A 7,025-nucleotide genomic window follows, 5' to 3' on the forward strand; every position below is an offset into this window, starting at 1 on the left:
AGTCGGCATCCCCCGTCCACTGTCGGGTCCACAGGAGTCGCCTAGCAGAAATAGACATAGCATTTATTCTGGAGCTTAGTAAACAAATGTCTCTTTGAGCATCCATCATATATAAAGCAGCATCTTTGATATGCTCTAGGGTCATTAGAATGGTATCCTTATCTAGGGTGTCAAGTTCCGTAGATAAGGAATCTGTCCATGCTGCGACAGCACTACACACCCAGGCCGATGCCATAGCCGGTCTAATGATAGTACCGGAATTCCCATCGTATCCTGTCCTTTTGTGGAAAGGGATACGCCATAAGAATCCTTTTGGGAACTTGTAGTCTCCTATCTGGAGATTCCCAAGCCTTTTCGCACAAGTCGCTTAGTTCAAATGAGGACGGAAAAGTGACCTCAGGCTTTTTCCCTTTATACATGTGTACCCTCGTGTCAGGGACAGGGGGTTCCTCAGTGATATGCAAAACCTCTTTAATGGCAATAATCATGTAACGAATACCTTTCGCCACCTTTGGCTGTAATTTTGCATCCTCATAGTCGACACTAGAGTCAGTATCTGTGTCGGTATCTGTGTCAGTGATCTGGGATATGGTGCGTTTTTGAGACCCCGAAGGTCCTGGGGCCACAGGGACAGGCATGGTCTGACTACCTGACTGATCCCTAGCTTCAGCCTTGTCTAATCGTTTATGCAGTAAATTTACATTTGCATTCAAGACATTCCACATATCCACCCAGTCCGGTGTCGGCGTTGCCGACGGCGACCTGACCATCATGCACTCCCCCTCCTCCTTAGGTGAGCCTTCCTCGTCAAACATATCGACACACACGTACCGACACACTTCACACACACACAGGAAATCTCTTTTCTGAAGACAGGTTCCCCCTGAGGCCCCTTGGAGAGACAGCGAGAGAGTATGCCAGCACACACCCCAGCGCTATATAACCCTGGAGAAAAACACAGATTGTTTACCCAGTAGCGCTGCTTAATGTATAAACGCCAATAATGTGCCCCCCCTCAACTTTAAAACCCCCTTTCACCGTGTGTCAAGCAGGGGAGAGTCCGGGGAGCTTCCTCTCAGCGGTGCTGTGGAGAGAAAATGGCGCTGGTGAGTGCTGAGGGAGAAGCCCCGCCCCCTCAGCGGCGGGCTTCTGTCCCGCTCAAACTTACTAAAAAATGGCGGGGGCTCTTTTATATACATGTACAGTGCCCACCTGTACATGTATATAGACTTTTGCCATAGGAGAGGTGTTTTATTGCTGCCCAGGGCGCCCCCCCCCCCCTGCGCCCTTCACCCTTACAGTGACCGAAGTGTGTGAGGTGTATGGGAGCAATGACGCACAGCTGCGGTGCTGTGCGTTACCTCAGTGAAGCACCGAAGGCTTCTGCCGCCTGAGACGTCTTCTGTCTTCGTTTCTTCTGAACGGCGGCGCGGCTCTGGGGTGAACGCCCAGGACGAACCTGTGTTCACTCCCTCTGGAGCTAATGGTGTCCAGTAGCCGAGGAAGCAGAGCCTATCATTTAAGTAGGTCTGCTCCTCTCTCCTCAGTCCCTCGATGCAGGGAGCCTGTTGCCAGCAGTGCTCCCTGAAAAAGAGAAAAAATCCTAACAAAAATGCTTCCTAAGCAGGAAACTCAGGAGAGCTCCCTGCAGTGCACCCATTCTCCTCTGGGCACAGTCTAAAACTGGGGTCTGGAGGAGGGGCATAGAGGGAGGAGCCAGTGCACACCCAGAGTCCAAAGTCTTTCTTAAAGTGCCCATGCCTCCTGCGGAGCCCGTCTATTCCCCATGGTCCTTACGGAGTCCCCAGCATCCTCTAGTACGTAAGAGAAAATAGGATTTTGATACCTACCGGTAAATCCTTTTCTCGTAGTCCGTAGAGGATGCTGGGGTCCACATTACTACCATGGGGTATAGATTGGCACTCTAAGAGTTTGAGAGTGTGCGCTGGCTCCTCCCTCTATGCCCCTCCTACCAGATTCAGTCTAGAAACTGTGCCCGAGGAGACGGACATCGTCGAGAGAATGATTATTCACAGATAGTGGTGAGATTCGTACCAGCTCACACATACAAGGCACGTCAAGCCAACGAAGCTTGAACACTCAGCAACTGCTGAAACATTACTTACCAAGTAACAATGCAGTACTCAACTAAACAAAGTGGTACTGAACCAAATAACATTTGCAGGAAAACGAAGCACTGGGCGGGCGCCCAGCATCCTCTACGGACTATGAGAAAAGGATTTACCGGTAGGTACCACCAAAATCCTATTTTCTCTTACGTCCTAGAGGATGCTGGGGTCCACATTAGTACCATAGGGATGTACCAAAGCTCCCAGAATGGGAGGGAGAGCGCGGAGGCTCCTGCAGAATTGATTAACTGAACTTCAATTCATCAGAGGCCAAAGTATCGAACTTGTAAAACTTAGCAAACGTGTTCGACCCAGACCAAGTTGCAGATCGGCAAAGTTGCACTGCCAAGACACCCCGGGCAGCCGCACATGAAGACCCCACCTTACGAGTAGAGTTGGCCAAAACAGATTTTGGACACGGCAGTCCTGCCGTAGAATAAGCGTGCTGGATAGTGAACCTAATCCAGCGAGAAATAGTCTGCTTAGAAGCAGGACACCCAATTTTCTTGGGATCATATAGGACAAACAGAGAGTCCGACTTTCTGTGACGAGAAGTTCTCATCACATATATCTTCAGAGCCCTTACAACATCCAAGGACTTTAATGTAATTGAGGAGTCAGTAGCCACTGGCACCACAATAGGTTGTTTGATATGAAATGCCGACACAACCTTCGGAAGAAACTGCTGACGCGTCCTGAGCTCAGCTCTATCTTCGTGGAAGATCAAATAAGGTCTTTTACAGGATAAAGCCCCCAATTCGGACACGCGTCTAGCCGAAGCTACGGCCAACAACGTGACAGCCTTCCATGTAAGAAACTTGACCTCAACCTCCTGTAGAGGCTCAAACCAATCCGACTGGAGGAACTGCAACACCACGTTAAGGTCCTAAGGCGCAGTAGGCGGTACAAAGGGAGGTTGGATGTGCAGAACTCCCTTCAAAAAAGTCTGAACCTCAGGGAGGGCAGCCAATTGTTTCTGAAAGAAAATAGATAGGGCTGAGATCTGGACCTTCACAGATCCTAACCTCAGGCCCATATCCACTCCTGCTTACAGGAAGAGGAGAAAACGTCCGAGTTGAAACTCCACCGTAGGAAACTTCTTGAACTCACACCAAGAGACTTATTTCTTCCAAATACAATGGTAATGTTTAGACGTTACGCCTTTCCTAGCCTGTATCAGGGTAGGAATGACCTTCTTTGGAATGCCCTTTCGAGCAAGTATCAGGCGCTCAACTTCCATGCCGTCAAACGTAGCCACGGTAAGTCTTGATAGGCGAACGGCCCATGCTGCAACAGGTCCTCCCGAAGAGGAAGAGGCCTCGGTTCTTCTTGCAGTGGATTCAGAAGATCCGCGTACCAAGCCCTTCTTGGCTAGTCTGGGGCAATGAGGATCGCTTGAACCCTTGTCCTCCTTATGAGCTTTAGGGTTCTTGGGATGAGTAGGAGTGGTGGAAACATGTAGACTGACTGGAACACCCACAGAGACACCAGGGCGTCCACTGCCACTGCCTGTGGGTCCCTCGACCTGGAACAATAACGCTGAAGCTTCTTGTTGAGACGAGAGGCCATCATGTCTATTTGGGGTAACCCCAAAAGGTCTGTTATTTCTATGAACACCTCCGGATGGAGACCTGTCAAAGTCGAAAAATATTGTAATGCATACATCATGTACTAACCACACACACATGCCCGCTGCGCGTGCACTTGTTCCGCCGTGCGTGCACATATCCGCAATTTGCGTATGATCGCTCCCGCGATCCTGCGCGTGGTATGGGTATTTACGGTGGAGTTTGTGAGCGCATAGAGGGTTATCAGAACATTACATATTTAACCCAAATAGTGCACTTTGTACACATAGCTCCCCTGCACCACATCAGCAAGTATCAACAGTTTAAAGGATTCCAGGACTAAGGGATTCACCTTTGCATGATAGGAAGGGACAGACAAAGGTTATAGGGTGATGTCTAGTATCCAGATGTAGGGTATTTTAAGGGTAACATTCCGGTGTTGGTTAGAGGAAGATCGCATGATCCTGCGTATAGTTATGTGCAGAAGTAGAATATAGATATAAACTGTATTTACTGTATATTATGTATGCGGCGGGAATCCAGAGGATACCACCCACAAGAGCAGTTAGGGAAACACATCGCCCACCTTTTAAAATCAACCTATGACCTCTCCTGTAATGTAAAGATGCATCTCTGTGTCCAATGAACAAAGGGATTACAGTAACCATTGTATTGTTTATGGAAGTTGTGTATAAAAAGCCTTTTGTTGCCTGGCCGGTCAGAAGACTTTGAACGCTATCTACCTGATGAGCGGAGGACTGGTCCAGGTTGCGCAAGCGAACATTCTCACGTATGTACATTGACTGTAGCCATTATTCTGTTGTAGATTTATCTTGTTAGCCTTGTAGTGTATAACTTGTACTGTAATCCCCTTTCAAATAATCCACTATGGCCTTAGAACCCAGCGGTTAACTACAAATCGGTGTTGTGTCCTCATTTCCCTGCTAGGGTTTAAAGCGTATTACATTACCTAACTATATAAAGTTTGTGTATTGATAAGGTGTGTACGCACTGCGGGTACTTAATACCGTCAGCGCTGCGTAAGGTTTAAGGTGTAACATCATTACAGTGCTTTGCGGCACAAGGTTTAGAGTGTAAGAATAACATTGCATTACATTACGAATAAGGTTTAAAGTTTATCAAAAGTGTGTGCGCGCGCTGTGCGTTCTTTGTACACCCAGCGCAGCGTGTGTACGCTGAGTACGTACACGGTACGGGACTCTATGCAAATAGCATGCGAAGTGCGTAGCGTGTGTATTAAAGGTACGGCCGCAGCGGCTCCATGGTAAAAGTGTATTTAGAGGTATAGCTTTATGTTTTAAGATAATATCGACATTATCACTTGGGGGCAACGTCCGGTTTTTCCTCATACCCGCAGCCTAGCAGGTGAAAGCATACTTTATCTATCAGCAAAGGGCGGACAGGTATCCTACGTAAGCCTTTTCCTGGCCATAGAATACACTGGTAAAACCCTATCTCAATTGCTGATAAGATAAGCGTCTGCTCTGCATGGTTTGTAGGGATGCTGGTGGGATCCGTAAGGTAAATACGCAAAGCTATTTTTAAAGTCTGTGAATTTCTGTTTGGCGCCAAATGCGCACACAACACACGCATACACCTGTATTTTGTACTTTGTATATCTGCTCGCATTGTTGCCACAAGTATTGATTATTAGATTCATTTTGACCAGTACTGAGAAATTTGTTGCTATTTAGTTAAGACATAGAGTAAATATTAAGGAAAGTAAACGTAAAACACAAATACAGTCTGGCCTAGTTAAACAGGTTTATACAGGAAGAAACTGTGTTGTGTTAAGTAAACGATTATAGGTAATATCGCTTACATTTATAGAAGTGTGGGATTTGTGCTATTGCGGACGTACGGTCTTTGTACACGTGTCTCGGATAAAGTAAGGGACTGCGTATGCAACGTAAAGATGTACGCACGGTTGCGTGTTTACGCAACGTGCGTAGGGGTACGACCGCTAAGTACAAATTACACAATAGCATTGTTTAGTTTAGGTGCGAAACGGTAGCCACGCGACAATAGCACAAATTGCTGTGTCCAAGATTTAGTTTCAATAAAACTTTTTTTTACTGTATTACCTCTGGGGAAGCTATCAGTCAACAGGAAAGGATATTTTTCTGATCAGAAAACTATAGAGTGTTAGTGTGGGCTGAAAAAGGTGTGAATGTATTGAACCCCGCTTGGTGAACTCGGTGAACTCGGTGAACTTGGTGAACTCGGTGAACTTGGTGAGCACGGTCTAGGTGAATACGTGCAACGGAGTGTGATAAGTTTTTTAAAGGTGTTGTTTTCTTGGTGTTACACTCCGGCTGTTTTGGAGCACAGTGTGAAGACTCCAGTGATCCTACAACTTATAGATAGCAAGTGTCTATAAGCGGTTCGATTGGACCGCATGGTTGTGTGAGCAATACGTGGTGCAACGTGATTCGAAGTTTTGCATATTTGTGCGTAAATCTCGTCATCATACGCGTTGTGTAGAGCACATGCTAGCGTAATTTGTGTAAACATTGTCTTTTAGGCAGATATTCACTGGGTACGGTAAGTTACTCCTAAAGGCCCAGGGGATATAGGCCGAAGTAGGGCCTGCACTGGCTACACGTGTCTGCTAAAAAGGGCGGATCCGTGGAACTCGGAGCAGAAGAAGTTAGTGGAAGAACTTTGAGGACTTCTACCGTTACTGTGTTTGGAGCATTTTAGGAAGTTTTCCCATGTTAAAAGGGTCCACAATGGGAGCCAAGTGCACAACACAGGGACGTTCCTCAGTCAGGGTTCAGACAACAGAATTGAGACCGAGAGGGTCAGCTCGGTTGGTAATGTGGGGGAAGTATGGTCCCCACACTGAGACCTTTTGTGATGAATGGACACGAATGATTGTGGGTGATAAAGCATAATTTCCTGGGATAGGTAGTTTTGAACCAGAGGTATTGCAGAATTTAAGGGTTAGGATATGTCTGATAAAATCCCAAAAGCAAAGGGTCAGACACACAAACTGTTTAAATTTATGGCAACAAGAGGGCGATATGCAAGAGAAATTAACATATGCAACCGGTTCCAAACCTAGCGGGGACGAGAACACAAACACACCATTGTCGACACAGGTCAAAGGGGAGCAGAAGACTACAGTCAATGATACATCCGTAAATGATAGAAATTGTATGAAAGAGCAATGTATTAACCCTAACTTTTGCAAAATGTATCCGGTTTTGAAGTTTCTCCAAGGTTTTAGGTCACAGGGAGATGAAGGATTCAGCCAAATCGCAGCTCTCCTCCAAGCAGTCATGTTGCAGGAAACTCAGGTGGG

This window comes from Pseudophryne corroboree, chromosome 1 (assembly GCF_028390025.1).
Source record: "Pseudophryne corroboree isolate aPseCor3 chromosome 1, aPseCor3.hap2, whole genome shotgun sequence".
NCBI classification, from domain to species: domain Eukaryota; kingdom Metazoa; phylum Chordata; class Amphibia; order Anura; family Myobatrachidae; genus Pseudophryne; species Pseudophryne corroboree.